Consider the following 19358-nt stretch of genomic DNA (forward strand, 5'->3'; position numbering starts at 1 on the left):
ACACTTCAAATGTTCTAATCCAAATCCTACTACTTGCAAACGGAAGAACAGTTTGCTACTTTGTGGAAATGAAACCTCAGACAGGACCAACTCTAAAGGGAAATGTGGACAGAGATAAGTATTTGAACTCATGTCTTCGCTCCATCCCACATAATGCTTCTGCCTGACTCTGCACCTCCCATCACGTTCCTAAGCCACCCGAACTTCATCTAGTTAGGAGCGAGTGCGTGGTGCAGAGACAGTTAAGAAGATGAGTAGAACACGATTTCAAGTAAGACTGAGATATCTACTAACATCTAGTGCTTCTTAAATACCTTCATAAGGCCCTCTTTTATATGTAGAATAATTTCAAACTTTGATTTGTCCCCAATCCCTTTTGGATTTCTCCTACTGTCAGTTTACCCAATAAAAAGTAGAAAAGTTATCTGGTTATTCTGAAGGGCTCAATCATCTCTCCATTAACCTCTGCATTTCAATTACTGTCTTCTTCCCGGGTTGTGCCTTTTCCTGTCCCCATTCTCACTCAGGTTTTGCAGAGTGGTTCTCCTGACTTGCCAGATGGGAGCCACAATGCATGACTCCCTCTGTGGTCCAGTTTGGATATAACCCACCTATTCTAAATTTCCTTTTGAACAAAATTTCCCATTGCCATTGTTTTAAGCATGCTGCTCAGATATGAATACTGTAAACAGGCCTTAAAATAGGAAGATTTGCAGCAACAGAACCCTTTTTCCCTCTGATGGCGATTGGGACAGTAGTGAGATAGCATTGAGAAAGGACAAGGCAATTGGTACCCGTCTCTCAGCAGCAATTAAAGTAGGGCCTAGTGATCAGAGGGAATCTCTTTTCAGGGAAGGAAATCTCTCTCTTCCCTATTTATTATTCGTAAAGAGCAAAACAATCCAGAAGGATCTCACTTCTTTCCCATTCCAGCTTTCCTTGACATGGGGCAGATTAAAATAGTGGCACTTCTCTCCTCCTTATCCCCTGCTGAGAAAAGGAGGAGGATCTCAGTTATGGGGCAAATCTTGGCCAACTTCATACTTTGCTCTGGAACTTTTGATTTGGGACATCTGTTTAAAGGCTCCAGAACACAACACAACATTCCTTCCCATTTGCAAGGTCTTCATTGGAACCATGACAGCTGCAGAATGTTACTTGAAATAAAGGATTGAATTGAGCAAAAACTAATGGAGGGTAAATATTTGGGGAGGTTAGCCTCAACGATGCTAAGCCTGTAAGCCTCAATGATGGCCAAAGGTTCTCCTGAACACAAACACTGAGTTTTGTTTTCTTTAACCTATGATATCAAATCTAGGTCTATGAAAAGCATGACAGTGATTTGTAGTGGTGTTTTAGGCATAGTGACTCCATATGGGCTGTGTCTACACTGGCATGAATTTCCGGAAATGCTTAAAATGGAATACTATTCCGTTTTCAGTTTTTCCGGAAAAGGAGTGTCTACATTGGCAGGCTGCTTTTCTGGAAGAAGAATGCACAACAATCATAAAGATGCAAAAAGCAGAGATTATTAACATATAAAGTAATCAGAAGTCAAAAAGCAAGAGAATGTGGAAGGTTCATGCCTCCCTTAAGTGTATATCTTCACTGCAGAGTAACGCAAGGGATCTGTGCCCAGGGCTGAACAACCAGAGTAGCCTTGATTAGTTCCAAACAGCTACGTTGCAAAGTCCTATCTAGGTTACTGAGTCCTCATTGATTTGTCACTAGGACTTCTGTAAGCATTTCCTGTGTTTCTCAGCACTGGAGTATAATGAGCTATTTTATGTTTCTTTTCCAGTGAATTGTGAAACAACTGGTCCGTCCTGCTGGGCACATGAGGGCAATTGTGGGAAGACATTGAATTATCAGCACTCAAGTGCTTTCCTGCATTCTCACTGCATAATGATTAGGTTAGTAGCTTGAATGAAAGCGGCATCTGGACTTTAGCCTGCAGCTCCAGACAGACTCTCTGTTGACTGGAGATCTAGATACCTTGATATTTAGGCCTACTTGGACAAATAAATAACCGTCTTGAGAAAATAGCCCCATTTTCCAAATTTGATGAAAAGCAACAGGCTTTCAGTTTGTGTTTGTGATAAGGGATGGAATGTTAATGCTAAAATGATAGAAAAGACATGAAATTCTATAAACCTAGAATTGGTTTTGGTGGCAGTTTTGCTCATGGTAAATATCCAATCAGTTTCTCAGGAGCTCCCAGCTATTTCAGAGCAGTGCTGGTATCAGAAACCTGAGAACAAGCCAAAATGTGTAGAGTGCATGTGCACTGGTTTTTTTGCCATATAGAAATGAATTAATTAGCCACTTTTCCCTTACACGACCCATTACTTCTGACTCATTCATCAAAAGTGTTTGCATTTCATTTACAAGGAAACATACAGGAAATAACTAATCGGTTATTATTGTACCCATATTGTCAATCTGGCAATGAAAATCAGGACAGGACAGTAGGGGTGCATCTACACAGCAGGATTTAACTCAAAATAAGCTATGCAAATTGAGCTACATCAATTGTATAGCTTATTTTGAAATAATTGGGAGCATCTACACAACACTTAGTTCAAAACAGAACACTGTACCTCTGACTCCTCATACAATGAGGGATACAGGAGTTGGTCCACCAACTAGTAGATCGGGAGCTACTGGTAGATCTTGGAGCCTCTGATAGATGATCCTGACTGGTTTGACCAAGAGACTACCAAGTGCAGTACTTCTGCTGCCCTTCCCCCCACTGTCCTTCCTGGCCTCTGCCTTGGAACCGCCCCCAAGAGCCTCCTGCTTGCTGTGCAGAGGAGGGGAAGCAGAAGAGGGGAGTGCTGATGTCAGGATGTCATCCTCCCTCCAGACTTGTATCCAGTCTCCACAAAGTGAGTAGGGTGGGATGTTGGAGAAGGGATGGCGAAGGAGGTGGGACATGTGTATTTGGGTTTGAGGTAAACCCTGGATTGACTTAAATTGAAAAAGTGGTCTTGTGCTTACAAAGGCTGGAGATCACTGGAGTGAGAAGTCCTCTAGCTTGACAGTATTTCGACATTATTTCAAAATAACTGCCTGCTGTGTAGATGCACCCTAGGGCAGGGGCAAACACAGAAAGGAGGAGAGAGAGAGGAAGGGTAGAAATTTTTTCTTTTCCACACTTATTCCATATTGCAGGAGGAAATGCAGAAAGACCTAGAGAGTGTCAGGAGTGTTTCTAGACCAGGTTCAAAATGATCTAAACTTTACTATGTGTATTCTGTGAGGAAAAAAATGTAAGCATTTTATAGATGCATTTATTACACTCAAAATTACAGAGCCCATCTAAGGTAATTTACCATACAAGTCTCTTTCTGTTCCTTGTGCCTCTGGATGTGTCAGAGGAGCAGGTAAGGGTGTGTCTGAAATAGCAGGGTCCTGGCCATCCCCAGAAGACAGCCTCTCCTCTCACCCTAGCACATGGCTGATGCTGGCATACTTTCACCAGCCAGATCCAACAATGTGCCCTCCCCACCACCTCCAGAAATGGTCCTGGGAATAAAGAACTGGAGAAAGCCAGGAGAAAAGCAGGCCTTTACCACACCAAGAATCCCATGTGGTTATCAGCATAGACTGCTTTGAGTCTGCACACATGTGCTATATATGGGGGGTTGGAAGAGTGAAAATTACCTACAGGCTAGGTGTAGAAAAGAAGAAACTTCTATCCTTCCCCTCTTTCTCCTCCTCTCTGAGTTTGCCCCTGCACCACTACACATTTCTTCATCTTTCTGTCTCTCCAATACTCCCATTCCTTCACAGCCTGAAAATAAAGTTGGGTAGGATATGGAGGGGCATTTAACTTTTTTACAATAATATTAGGATTGTGTGAATTGTTTGCTATAGCATCCCTAATAGAATTAATAAAGTCACAAAGGGTATGTCTACACTACCCCGCTAGTTCGAACTAGCGGGGTAATGTATGCATACCGCACTTGCTAATGAAGCCCGGGATTTGAATTTCCCGGGCTTCATTAGCATAAGCGGGGAGCCGCCATTTTTAAATCCCCGCTGCTTCGAACCCCGTGTAGCGCGGCTACACGGGGCTCGAACTAGGTAGTTCGGACTAGGGTCCTATTCCGAACTACCGTTACTCCTCGTGAAACGAGGTGTACCGGTAGTTCGGAATAGGCACCCTAGTCCGAACTACCTAGTTCGAGCCCCGTGTAGCCGCGCTACACGGGGTTCGAAGCAGCGGGGATTTAAAAATGGCGGCTCCCCGCTTATGCTAATGAAGCCCGGGAAATTCAAATCCCGGGCTTCATTAGCAAGTGCGGTATGCATACATTACCCTCCTAGTTCGAACTAGGAGGGTAGTGTAGACATACCCAAAGATATGATACTAAGAAAACTTTATAACTAATCAATCTTTGTTTTGCAACATTAATCCTTCCTCCCACCCTTCCTACTAACCCTAGGCTCTCTCAAAGTTTTGTTGCTTTTACTTTGTTGGGTGTTAAACTGTAATCTCTTCAAAGCAAGGATAGTGTTTCTTATTAAATGTGCCTATGAAGCATCAAGCACAATTTTTAGCACTGTATACATAAATCATATCTTCCCATCCTGCTATAAACAGAAGCAGCCACATTTCCAGGTGCTATTAGCAATAAAAAGACAGCCTCCAAGGATTACACAGCTGTCTAGTTCACTGCAGCAGAGATTCTGAAAGAGGCTGAGCTTTTAAGTAGTGCTTTGAATGTCTTGTTTAACTCCCAGACTCTGATTAAATACTTTTTTCTTTAAGCATGTAAAGTGCCTATTAAAACCACTGCCCTTTTCATTTAAATTTAGCATAAGTTCTGCTTGAATTTAGCCTTAGAGTCTGAAGGAAAGCAAAGTTATGTAATACAAAACTGACTATGCAAACCAGAGCAAGATAACAAAGGCTGTTAGAATATTATTAAAACTCTCATCATGGACATACACCACAGCTATGATACTGAGTGAAAAGCTTTCATTTTACAGTTTCATTTTTTAATCTCTTAGCTGAGATCGGACTGATTTCCTACTGCAAATTGCTTCGCAGGAGCAAAAATGAGCTGCTTTTCCATCAAACAAGCTTATATTCCCACCTGAAGATTTGCTTTCAAAGTGGTTTTAATACTATTATTATTTTATTTTGCTGTTGCTTTAGAGTTGAAATGTTCTATTCAGTATACAGTGGATTCAAATTATGCAGTGCTATGAAAATGTGAAAATAAATGCATTGTAAACAATCATTTAATTTTAATGTGTTATGCCACCACTTGAAAGTTTATGTCTATACTTCATATAACACATATGGGACCTTTCTATGGTCTTCCAATTATATTTTGGTTTGAACATGCTTATGGAAATGTATGAATTATTGACAACAAATTACCAGGAAAAAAACATTCAGCATTATTGAAACACCCCTGTAAACATTGCCTTCAAGCACTGTAATCTACCTTATCTAAGGATCTAAGTAGGCCTCATTCTTGAAACTACAGTGGCAGGGAGTCCTGTAGAAGTCAATGGGCATAGAATCATAGACTTATAGAAGGTTAGGGTTTGAACAGACCTCAGCAGGTCACTTAGTCCAATACCCTGCTCAAAGCAGGAACAACCCCCACTCAGTCATCTCAACCTGGGCTTTGTCAAAATGAGTATTAAAAACCTCTAAAGATGGAGATTTTGCAACCTCATTAGGTAATACATTCCAGTGTTTCACCTATTGTGATGACACCAGTTGGAGCACTTTCTAAGATAGCTAATGAATGTTGCATTTTTTTTTCATTACACAGTGACAAGAAAGTGAAGAAACCTTATGGGCATAGCTAGATCCCCAAGAAACTGAATTTCCACCTATGGAAACATAACAGGTGTGTATGAGTATGTAGTTCATATTGCTTCTCTGACCAGTTTACAAACACATATAACATCTTGGGCTTCACGATATGCCTCACAAATTTCTATTAGTATTCTATTCCTATACTCCACAAAGGCAGATGAACATTTCAAAATTATTTAACTTTCCAGTTTGGAGCTAACTGTACTGACTACAGGATATTTTATACCCTGATTTAAAAAAAATGTTCTTTGTTGTATAAAGCACCGTAAAACCCATTTATAAGAGGTAGATAAGGGAATCCCATAAAAAGGTTCACTTCAACCCCCCAATGAAATGAAATACTATGGTTGTTTTTATAAGGTACATGTAAGTAATGTATCATGGATTCCAGATGAATTCAATGGACTTTTGATGTTGGCTTTAGTGTGTATAGGATTGACAGGAAGTTTAGGAGAGGAAATAAATAAGTTTACAGTCTCCAGTTAAAACTGCAGGTGAAATTGTTTGAGAAACAATGTCCTTAGTTTAGTTAAAATTTAGACCGGATATCCAGCTTATTAGCACTCTTAGCATACGTCTACACTACAACATTATTTTGAAATAACTAGTGCTATTCCAAAATAACTTAGTCCACATCTACACAGCAGCAGTTATTTTGAAATAGTGTGAAAATACTGTCAACATGAAGGACTTCTTACTCCAACTCCTATAGCCCTCATTGTACAAGGAATAAGGGAAGTTGGAGGAAGAGTGCTCTATTTTGAAATGAGTGCTGTGTAGACCCTTCCTATTTCAAAATAAGTTATTTTGAAATAAGATATGCAATTGACGTAGCTTATTTTACGTAGCTTATTTTGAATTAAGCCCTGCAGTATGGACACAGCCTTACAAATGTGCCTTGGGGTGTTTAATGACTGATTAATGGAATTTAGTTTTACATCTTATCCCAAACTTTCCCTCTACACAGCCCTTAGGAAAAGTATTTGGTGCAGAGTATGGAACTGCCAATTGATGCCTTTTCTTTTGTAAACACAAACTATGATGTAGAACAGCCGGTTCTCTGTTCTAAAGCCCATTGAAATCAATGGAAAGATTCATATTAGTGTCAGTAGGCTTTGGATAAGTCCTCAAAAGAATAAAGTGCTCCCTTAAAAGAAGTAGTATATTCCTGCAAGTAAGATTAGGCCTTGATATAGTAGAAATAAGGATGACTGGATCTGAATCCCCTTCAACACTGCTTGGGAAAAGTTCAATTCTAGCTCCATGTCTCCTAAGCTTATAAAGGTTATAGAATCATAGAATCATAGGACTGGAAGGGACCTCGAGAGGTCATCGAGTCCAGCCCCCAACCCTCAAGGCAGGACTAAGCTCCGTCTACACCATCCCTGACAGATGTCTATCTAACCTGTTCTTAAATATCTCCAGAGAGGGAGATTCCACCACCTCCCTTGGCAATTTATTCAAATATTTGACCACCCTGACAGGAATTTTTTCCTAATGTCCAATCTAAACCTCCCTTGCTGCACTTTAAGCCTATTACTCCTTGTCCTGTCCTCAGAAACCAAGAGGAACAAATTTTCTCCTTCCTCCTTGTGACACCCTTTTAGATATTTGAAAACCGCTATCATGTCCCCCCTTCATCTTCTTTTTTCCAAACTAAACAAGCCCAGTTCACGAAGCCTGGCTTCATAGGTCATGTTCTCTAGACCTTTAATCATATTACTTATGAATATTAGTAAGTAAATTCATCTATTTATGACTGAATATTGGTGACCTCATAATAGAATTTTCAGAAGTCTTCCTGATCCATTGTTAACTTTAAGCACTCAGCAGCTTACCTTCCAGGGGTCCGCTGTAGTCCATGCATTCCTGTTTTCAGATTGCCCCTACTATGAGAACTCTCCGTCATTCCTTCCATAATAATTTTCTCATGATTATTTCTATCTGTAAGCCCAATGACAGTGTTCTAAATAAGGTTGTCTGTTGATTTCCAAACCTGGCTTTGTTTCTCTTCAATGTCTCTAACATAGGAATTCATCTTCCCCATATAGGAGAAATGAAAGCATGTTCACCAGAAACAGTTTTCAATAATTAAGTTTTCACTTTGTCACCAGCATTCTTTTTACACAATTCACATCTACAAATCAAATGGGAAATTTTAGGCTTTTCACTAGTTGCGCTTTTGTACATTCAGAGATACCACATATTTTTCACACTTTCTTAAGGGCAGCTACAGCTGAGTGAGAGAGCCTTAATTTTCTTTGGATCAGCATCTTGACTGGGTATATATGATCTCACTTCTTATAGGGCCAGAACTAGAATTACTAAATTTATACCACTACCCCCAACAATTAAGGGAAGAGGAAAGTTTGTCTTGGGAAAATGTCTAGTTTTCACCAACAAAATTTGTTTTAGCTTTTTTTTTGTGTGTGTGAATGGTGTTTACTTATTTTTGCAAGATTTTTTTCTGGTGTCATTTGGCTTTTCTAATTCTATTGGTTTCTCGTATAATAGTGATATACATTATTAGAGAATAAAAAGCTGACCTGGAAGTGGATAGGGTAAATGGACCACTTTATTGACAACACATGTTTACCTCAGACCCCCCAGTACAAAATTCCAGGTGGCAACAATTTGGTACCAGTTACACTCTTTTATCCATTTTAGTGTGTTAATTCATACCTCTATCACTACTTTCTCTAAATCCTTATTTAGTAATGTTAATTCTCATACAATGAATATTAGGAAGCATGTGATGAATATTATTATACCCACCCCTAATTATTGTTTACAGAATTTCTAATTAAATCAACACTTTTCTACACAACAAACTTTCCAAGTCAGCAGAGATTGCAAAGAATGTGACCCTGACTATTATTTTACAGAGCAAATGAGAGTAAGTAAGAGACAGAACAAAAAAAGAATAGCTGGTGTTTATCTGTCTTTCTAGGCTGCAAAAAAAGAGGGAAAGAAGATATTTATACATTAAAAAGGATAATACTTGCTTTGGCAGGACCCTTTTCAAACTGTAGAAACAAAGGGGATAAAAAACATGCTCAAAGGGCAATGCCTGTTCTGGCTGGACCCCTTTACCACTAATGTATAGCCATTCCCCTGTTAATTCTTACATATCCCAATACTCCCAAGTGCAGTCCAAGAATCAGTCCAAGCACAATCCTCAGGCAGTTTAGTTGCTAATTGGAATGCATTAGTACCTTGGATGGCCTGGGCTTCCAGGATTCGTGTTTGATGTTGTTCAGCCTGGAGCTGCTTTAACAGGTGTATCAAAGTGTCTCATTTTATCCAGGTAGGCTCAGGTACTACTTTAGTCCAATTTGTTGGCACCATCAGGTGTCCAGTTAGGTTAAGTTGTTGGATGGCTGGTATATGAATCCAATAGATGGAATTTCCTAGTTGCATGGAGAAATTACCCAAACTAAACCCTACCCTTTCCACAGATCTTCCACCCTTCAGAGCCTGATTACCGAGTATTACTGATCCCTTCCAACAAATTTTATTTCCCTGTTCCACCCAGTGCTGAAGGGAGACTGGCTTTGCACAATGTAGGGATGGTGATTCTTGTGGCCATCTCTCCTAGGTCCTGCCCATATAAATCCCATGTGCAGATAGTATACCTCTAACCCTACTAAAAACCAAGCGTTGTTTTCCCCAACCTGTACTTGCCATACTGGTTCTTGAGACCATTTCCATCTGCACCCACCCCCAATCCCAGACTGTAGGAGGGTGGCTGAGGTCCAATCCCCTTTAGTGATGCCCTTGATGGTGAGGATACATCGGGTTAGTGTGCATTCCCCCAGGGTTATGTACCAAGTGGTCCTAAAGGCCCAGTACTGAATACAAATGGAGAAAAGATGGGAAAGGTCTATGACACCAAAATGCTGAGGAGATCAGGATTGTACTTATAACAGGAAAAAGAGATAATATTCTCCAGAAATAATAATAGGATGAAACAGTGCCAACTGTTATTTTGGGGGACCTACATTTACTTCTCTGCTTTGGCTCATTAAAGTGTACCCAACATCAGTGGGCCTGGAGGAGAGAATTTACTTTCAAACTAAGTATATTTAGAATGGTAATGGAGTGTACATTTAGGGTACATCTACACAGCAACATTATTTTGAAATAACTAGCGTGATTTTGAAATAACTTAGTCTGCATATACACAGCAGGCAGTTATTTTGAAATAATGTCGAAATACTGTCAAGCTGGAGGACTTCTCACTCCTACTCCTCTAACCCTCATTGTCTGAGGAGTAAGGGAAGTCAGAAGAAGAATGTTCTATTTCAAAATAAGTGCTATTTATTATTATTATTATTAATAATTATTATTAATAACTATTTCTAAATAAGCTATGCAATTGATGTAGCTCATTTTGTGTAGCTTATTTCGAATTAAGCTCTGTGTGTAGGTAAACCCTTGGTGCGTTGAAAGCATCTTGACACTACTTGGATTCCAATCGGGGCAAACACCATTCATATCATAATTATCTGTACACTGTGCAATATCTGTGAGGGCAAAGGGGAGTACTTCCATCCGGAATGGATTCAGGACACATCTGGTTAGCAAACTTTATACAGGCAGCTGGATCCCAGACACATTCATCCTGTTCCTGAGTGTTGTGTATTGGATTGTCGCTGTGATAGATCTTGTTGTTGTTATAGTAACTGAGTTAGGTTATTGGGGTTAGCCCAGCCGGATTTGGCTGGTTCTAGTTAGTTCTGTGTTAGGGAATAAAATGGAAAAACCTGCAACTGCTGCAGCTCTCTGTATTCAAGTGATTTCTTCCTAAACTTTGTAACTCCAAATGATACAACACCAAGTTCCAGCATGCAAGGCAAATTGGGAATGTCATATGTGTACATATACCAGCACATCAGGTGGGCTGAGGATATCTGCTTTCTGCTTGTGCTGAGGGACATTTTCACATTCTTTTGGAGCATCTGCTTGAACTGTATATAAAGGATATACCTACATGCTTATGTAGCTTCATATCATTGTACAGGCTTCATTTCCATTTGATTGGCTAAAGTTGAAGTTTCTTATCCATTCTGGCATGTCAAATTGTACATTTTAAAGACAGTTATAGGGACCCTGGATTAATAGTTTGGGATTACATCTCTGCTGTAATCGATTCATTGTTCAATGTTTTTGCCCTTCTCATTACTGACACCTGAATGCTAGCTAATTAATTAATAATTATTCATTTTTTTAAAAAACTACTGGGAAAGGTGTGATCATGATAACAGTTTCAGGCACTGTTATGTATTTTTTTATTATCAATCTCCTTGACCCCTTTTACAACAGTGTGGGAGCGCCACTTCACACAGTTGTTTTTGATTTTGCTTTTAATGGGTTAAGAAGCCCTTTACAATTCTTTTCTGAAATACTGTACTGCAAAGTACTTAATTGAATAACACAATTCACTGCTGAAAGGAGTTCCTAATTTCAGCCTTTCAAGTATTGTTTAAGGTGTGACATTTCTCAGTTTTGGAGAAAAATTATATATTAGTGTGCCTGTTTAACTTTTCAGTGCCTGACCAAAATCAGGCCTCTTTAGAAAACCCAGTTATGGACTATACTTAGACTTTTTGTAATGTATTTATGAGTGATTACTGAGTGAGGGAAAGGAAATTAAGCCATTTTGTTAACATAACTTAAAATTGTCAACAATGCCCTGTGCAATTTACCGCGGTTAAGGAAAACTAACCACTGATGTGCTTAAAAGTGCTTGGATTTTTGGAGGATGGTTTCTGCACAGCACATTTGCTGGTATTATTAGAATTAGTAGTAATAGTATTTGTTGTTATTTAATAATATTTATTTACTATTTTCAAATTTCAACACATTCAGTAATGGCACTAAGAAACAAACGGAGTCTCCCATTATACATAAGAATAATAGAATGTAGAATTGAAAAGAATCTTGGTAAGTCATCTAGTTGACTCTCTTGCACTTAGGCAGGACTAAGTATTACTCAAGTCATCCCTAACATGTGTTTGTCTAATTTGTGCTTAAAAAATTCCAGTGACAGAGATGCTACAACCTCCCTAGCTAATTTGTTCCAATGATTAACCAACCTCACAGCTCGGAAATGTTTCCTAATGTCTAACCTAAATCTCCTTGACAGCAGTATAAACCAATTACTCCTTGTCCTGACCTCATTGGTTAAGGAGACCAACTATCGTCTTATAATAACCTTTTATGTACTTTAAGATTGTTACAATCATCTCTTCAAACAAACTTAGGGTTTTTTTTCATTCTTTCATCCTAGGCAGGCCAGCTGACAGAAGGGAGGGGGAAAAGGAGGTAGATGTCCGATGGCCCTGCGATTCAAAGGGAGCCTGGGTGTACCAGCCACTGCTCTGCTACTGGGGCAGCACCTAGAACCTGGTTCCCTTTGAACTGGCATCAGAGAGCTGCTCCATAGTGCTATGAGGGCTAGGAATGGGTGTGCACCACAACACATGTGGTGCTCAGGGCTGTTTGTCTCTTGCCCCGCCCCTTCTACCTGAGGCCCCACCCCTTCTGAGGCATTGAGCAGACCTCCCCTCACAACTTGTCCCTGGGCTCATAGTGGCTGTGAGCCGCATTGGTCATGTTTTCCAAGTTTTTGATACTTTCTGTTGCTCTCCTTGGGTATGTCTACACTACCCCCCTAATTCGAACTAGGAGGGGTAATGTAGTCATACGGAGTTGCAAATGAAGCCCGGGATTTGAATTTCCCGGGCTTCATTTGCATAAAGCCGGGCGCCGCCATTTTTAAATCCCGGCTGGTTCGAGGCTATGTGTAGACTGCAAGCCTCTTTCAAAAGAAGCTTTTTTGAAAAATACTTTCGAAAAAGTCTCTTTCAAAAAAGAGCGTCTAGACGACAACCAATACTTTTGAAAAAGCAAGCTGTGTTTTCGAGAGAGAGCACCCAGGTAGTCTGGATGCTCTCTTTCAAAAAAGCAGTTTGCATTACATAGCGCCTTTTTTTGAAAGAGCACTTTTGAAAAAAGGCGTTCTTCTTCGTAAAATGAGGTTTTCCGTGGTTGAAAAAACTGCCGCATTCTTTCGATTTACTTTTGAAAGACTGTGGCAGCAGTCTAGACACAGGTAAAGTTTTTTTTGAAAAAAGGCTGTCGACAGAACCATGTAAAACAGTTTATTCGGCATAGTCGAAGTGGGGATTTAAATAATCCCTGCTTCATTAAAATAAAAATAGCCACCGTGCTGTGTCGACGATCAGCTGATCTGGCACAGCGCAGCGGCCATTTTTATTTTAATGAAGCAGGGATTATTTAAATCCCCACGCCTTTGACTATGCCGAATAAACTATTTTACATAGCTCCGTCGACGGAGCCATGTAATCTAGATGTAGCCTAAGCGTTCATATAAGCAAGCCCTTAGATTAGTTATTGTAGTAAAACACATTTTTAATGTGTCCTATTTCTTTAAAACTGTGGCTCCCAAAAAGTGATCTGTGGAGAAATTACTGGTGATCTCCAGGGATCTGGCACATTTTCCTTACACTTAGCTTCTTCTACAGATTTCAAGACTCTTTATTGCAAAGACTAGCAAATTCCATTAAAAGCTGCTCCTTTAGAAGAGGTGAGGAAACAAAAGCTGCTTCAGGGACTGGAGCTGCTAGTCACCAGTGGGAGAGGAATATTCAGGGAAATGGTTAAAAAAAACCCCAAACAAAAAAAAAAAACCCACAGCTACTGCTAGATAGCCTGTTCGGAGGAGAAGGGAGCCAAATACTAGGGAAGCATATATGAGAGAAACAGAAGAGATAACAGGGGGAGCTGAAATGAAAAGCTACGGGAAGCTATGTGAAGTATTATCTTCACAACCAACCAGACTCTTACAGAACTAAAGGCAGCTGACAAAGCCATAATTAATTTCCTAATACTACAGTTCAGTGTAGCAATTCCTGTAGCTACAGCAAGGATATTTTGCAACTGCAAAAGTAAGGAGAGGTAGTTCACAAAATGACCTCTCCATCATATGGTGAGATGGAAACTGCTATGGAAACGTTTAGGAAGCCCAGAATTGAAAATTACAACTGGAAGTACAAAAAAGCAATATCTGAAACTATTCCTGTCATGAGGCTTCCCCCTATGCTTTATAAAAATTGGTGTATGGATATACATATGCATAATTCAAAGATGCTTTATGCAAAACAGTTATGTAACCTGTCATTCAAGACCCTGTAATTCCTTGAATGTGTATGTCTTATTTTTGCACATGTATCATTCTTGTATTCTTGTATGTGACATTAGAAATATGAAGTGTTAATCTGTTTTTTTAATTCTAAATGTGCTAATGAGGGACATTAGTGATACTTTAGGAGCTCAGTGATCATGTGAACTACTGAGCATATCTCTTTTTCACTGATAAAGAGAGTGAATTTCATTGATAAAGAGTGTGAATTTATAAGCTTTCTCAGGTGAAACTTTTATATTGAGTAAGATGAATTTATTTGGAGTGTTGGTCCCTTGTGGAGGTTGCATTGCTAGATGCTGACAACAGCCCTATAGCTAAGCTCTCCCAGAACTGAGCTGGTTCAGTGTCTGTGGTACTCCACTGGGAGAATGTTACCCCAACTCTGTTTCTTGGCTGCGGAAGACCAGAGCTTCTAGCCCATCAGGACAGTGTGATGGGGAGCTCCAGAGGGCAGGAAGGTAGGTTCAGTGGCATGATCAGCACACCAGATGGCAGACTTCTGTAATCCAATCTGTCATAATTCTGATAAACCTTATTGAGCTTGAGAGGGATAAAACCTGATCCAATGAAACAACTGCCCTGACAATCCAAAAAGAAAACAAGCATCTGTTGGATTAAACAAAACAACTCACTATCTGCCCCTCTCCAACTGAGAAAAGAACAAAACAAAACTCAACCTTCTCTAATGACTAATCTCTGATAAAAATGCTTTCCATCAATGTTCTTTCCTCTGCTGATATACCTGTTAATTCAGACATCAGCAGCTATACTATTCCTGAATAAAACAGAATTTTAAAAGCATGTCAAATAATGTGGCAATGGGAGCCCATGTCAAATTGGACAAAACTAAGATGTCCAAATTTGTCATTTAAGACCTGTTAAGGCCAGAGATTTACATTGAATCAAACATGATTTAGATCACATCCATGTAGTTTAAATCACATTTAAATCCTTTTTGTCTAATCTAAATAAAAATCTGCTTCATTAATACTCTGCACTAGCTAATCTCTTAATGATTTTTATTTAAAAAAATAACTATTTATAAAAGCAGTAGAGTAATTTCAAGGAACAAGTGTTTATATGTTATGGAAATTTTGAATATTAACATGAAAGCCTGTTGCTTTTCAATATTTATAATATAATTGAGATTTTTGCTTGAATGTGAGTAATCTTTATCTTCGCAGCTACTATAAATTCTTCTTTTCACTTTTGCATGCCTGCTGAAGGAGCTTCATGAATTGGATACTTGAGTCTTATCAAAGTAATTGGCTACAAAACTAACTGATCAAATACTGCTATGTTACCTAATTAAATTCAGTGAAGTACCATGAATTCACATTCTGAATTAGATTTGTTATTATCGTGTTCCATTTTTCATTGATTTTTAAGACACTTACCGGGGACTAGTGCTGTTAGCTGATCTCTTCTGGTACCATGGGGAGTGTATTTTATAATAAGAAATCTCTATTTACAATCAAGTAGTTTTTACCCAAGAGGTAATAAGAGGATTTAAACAAAATGGGTGCAAGGTGACACTTGAATATAATTTTATGTTCATTTGACATGCCAGTGTTCCTTTAGGGAAGGCAACTTTTATACAACTGCACCACATGCATGGCTATGCCTAAAGGCACCATGTAATCCCATTTTATTTAGCTGAACTCATTCTGTTGCAATGACTCATCCCCTTGACTTCCATTTGGAAAGCTGAGCCTATATGACTGCGATTCAGGAATCCATGTTCTCTGTGAACATGACAGAAATGCAGAGGCTGCAATAAGGAATATGTGATAGCAGCTGAAAAATAGAACATCAATAAGAAAATGATGCTGCTGCGACTTTCCATTAGTCTTCTCTGAAAAGCTGTCTAGGTCATACTGTACAATCTCCACAATTCAGCATGTCTATCTTTTTTGGATGCATCTCATTGGACAGCAGCTGTCAAGGGCCAGAGAAGCTGCTTCTGAACTTTATTTAATTAAGCAGGTTTATCAGGTGGTTTGCTACAAAGATGGCAAAGGAGGTGACTGGATGAATATTCATTAGAAAAAGATGCAGCAAAATAACACATTTTTTAACTTCGAAGATCTATCTAGTGGGAAAGCTTTGGCATTAATTGAAAGTAGCAGAGGAAAAAGGTCTTGGCCATCTATGAGACAAGCATCAGCATATTGCATTGCAACTAAAACTCAACCAAGACTCACTGGCAACACTTTTGCATACAAGACTGTTTTAAAATTATTCTCAACTGCATTCGGTCATTCACAGGAACATCTTGCCTTTGTAATGAATGTGTGTGTGTGTTCAGTACAATTTTAATTGTAGAGCTCATTCCACAAGAACTAAAAGAGTGAGGGCCAGAGGACACCAGTGCTCTTTATCTCTCGTAATCATGGTGGACTTACGTTAGCTGGAAAAGTTTTGTTCAAGTGGGATGTCTCATTCTGCCAAACCTCTGGGGGTTGGCCTAACATAGGCCTGTTCTACACTAGGACCTTAGTCTGAAATTAGCCCCCCAACATCAAATTAGAAAGCGATGCGTTCACACTACCAAGTCTGTTATTTAGGAATAAGGGGCCTTGGAATTCAAACTCTATAGTCCTGCTTTTAATGGGCCGTGTCTATAGTGCAGATAAGATTGATGTAGTTGCACTCAGTCTTCTGGGGTTTGAATTAGTGGGTCTAGTGAAGAGATGCTAATTCAAAGTGAGAGGGCGCTCCTGTCAATGCCGGTGGTCCTGCTTCTACAAGGAGTAAGTTAAGTTGAAGGGAGAGTGTTCTCCCTTTGACTTCCCACAGTGTAGACAGTGCCAAAATTCAAGTTGAGATACTTTGACTTAAGCTTCACAATTAACGTAGCTGAAGTTGCAAATCTTAGCGTACACCAGCCCATAAGGAATAATGATATTCCTGAACTAGTTAGTCCAAAATAACACTAGCACAGATGCTCTGGTGCTCCCATGGCTCACTGGAGTTCTTTCTGGGGCTCTGAGTCCATGGTAGCATGTCCACATTAACAGAGCCTACCTTGGACTACATTCAATTCTTCCCCATAGTGAGGACACGGTACTTCAAATTTGTAAAATCAGGTGCCCAGAAATTGAATTTAGTAAATTCAAAATAATCTCCTAGGGTATGTCTAAACTACATGCCTCCATCGATGGAGCCATGTAGATTAGGTTTCTAGACATAGGGAAATGAAGCGGTAATTTAAATAATCACTGCTTTATTTATATCAAAATGGCTGCCGTGCTGTGCCGATCAGCTGCTTGGCAGCACAGCATGGTAGTCTGGATGCTCCGTGGTTGACAAGGGAATCCCTTGTCGACAGCCCCATTATGCCTCACGGAATGAGGTTTACCGGGACGGTCAACAAGGGCTTCACTTGTCAACTGCGGAGTGTCCAGGCTACCGTGCTGTGCCACCAGCAGCTGATCGGCACAGCATGGCAGCCATTTTGTTGTAAATGAAGCGGCGATTATTTAAATCGCCGCTTCATTTCCCTTTTTTGAGTACACTAATTTACATGGCTCCGTAGACGGAGCCATGTAGTCTAGATGTACCCCTAGTGTAGCCTTAGTGAACTGACAAAAGTTGACATGAGGCATCTGGTTACTATTTTTGGAAGTTGTATATTTGAGCAAATTTTAAAAATATATTCATGAATTTGTCAGGATCTTCCCACATTCTTAATCTGGGATAGAATTGTTTGCAGGTCTTCATAAACAGGAATGTCATACAACAGTGGAAGACAAGGAATAAACCTACTTCTGATAATCTCTAGATCTGCTCACTCCACAAATTCTGGGAAGAGATGCATGAAAGTCAGATGCTGGTTCTTTATTTAACAGCAAATCCTAAATTGACTGTGATATTTATCAGTGACTTCATTCATCACAACAAATACAATCCCTGAAGCCGCTACCAGGTAAACTGAGAACTCTGTCAGTATGGATATCTCATCTGGCCAGACACACTTAGGCTATGTCTAGACTGCAGAGTTTTATCAGAAAAAGATATGCAAATTGAAAACTGCAATTTGCATAACTTTTCCTGCTTTTTTTTTTAAGAGACTTTTCCAAAATTTGGCCAGTCTACACAGGGCCAAATTTTGGGAAAAAAACCTTCTCTTTTAGAACATCCCTTATTCCTCTCACCTAGAGGAATATAGGGATGCCGAAAGAATGCACCTGCTTTTTTCAGAAATTATTTTGAAAAAGCAGATACGTTCCCTGCACATGGCAGAGCTTTTCTGGGATACCTCCGATGTTCCAGGAAAAACTGCAGTCTAGACATAGACGTAGATGTATAGTCTGACATATAGAACTATCGGATGTCCAAGGAACAGAGCTCATAGTCCACAACCTGTGTCTCTATATGCATTTGGCCAGAGTGTCTCAAATGGTTCTCCTGAAAACTAATAAGAGCTGTGAAAAATCATAATGGTTAAATAATCTGGGTCGATCCCATGACACAATCCTCCTTTTGAAAGTATATGGGTCCTGAAAGCCTGTAACATCTAATACAATCAGAGTTTAGGTTTCGTAGGTATAGACAAGAAAACGTGGACCTCATCCTGTCAGAACAACATAAGCTTCTGCAGACATAATCAAGTGATATCACTTGACTATAAATAGTTATCCATGGAACATATTTTTCTAGATCTCCTTTTTCTCTCACAGGCTCTGGTAAGCTATATCAGTGTTTCTCATCCTTTTCTTATGAAGTACCCCTTTAAAAAAAATTATAAGCACCTCTCACACACAATTTTTTTTCTACCAGTGCAACACATTTGTTTAAACAACTTAATCGTAGCCGGGTGGGCGATGAAATTTTTGGCTGTAAAAAGCACAAAAATAATAAAATGCTGTAAAACTTAAAACAAAAAATCAGTTTTCTCCAAATTTCAGCTGTGTTGACTTACCCACCAGACTTCTCTCAAATACCCCTAAGGGTTCTCTTACCAATGGTTAAGAAACACTGAGTTATATCTCCACCTTTCCCCCTTCTTGTTTCCATTTTTAAACCCTACACTGAACACTGCTTAAATGTTGTAATTTGGCTCTTAGTACAGAAGATAGTTATTTGAAGTCAAAGCTGCATATATGCATGCATACACCAATTCTGATAAATCCGTGTACTATTAAAATCTCATCTGATGCAATTCGACAATATTTCTAGCAAAGTTCCTGTAGAGTCTATTTTTAATAGCTGTTAGGGTTTACAAAAGAGTCAATATGTACAATTACTACTACAGCAAACTTCATGAAAATAATCTGTAAA

The 19358-nt window shown here is 39.4% G+C and overlaps 1 long non-coding RNA gene across 1 annotated transcript in view; it reads left to right on the forward strand.

Moving 5' to 3' along the window:
• The first annotated feature begins 1124 nt into the window (after nt 1-1124).
• Nucleotides 1125-19358, forward strand: part of LOC142827027 (uncharacterized) — a 29270-nt gene continuing 11036 nt past the window's right edge. The window contains exons 1-3 of the long non-coding RNA XR_012901389.1: nt 1125-1197; nt 1802-1913; nt 5799-5876. This is a non-coding gene — a long non-coding RNA (uncharacterized LOC142827027). The remainder of the gene's footprint in view (nt 1198-1801; nt 1914-5798; nt 5877-19358) is intronic.

The sequence above is a fragment of the Pelodiscus sinensis genome, chromosome 1 (genome assembly GCF_049634645.1).
Source record: "Pelodiscus sinensis isolate JC-2024 chromosome 1, ASM4963464v1, whole genome shotgun sequence".
NCBI classification, from domain to species: Eukaryota; Metazoa; Chordata; order Testudines; family Trionychidae; genus Pelodiscus; species Pelodiscus sinensis.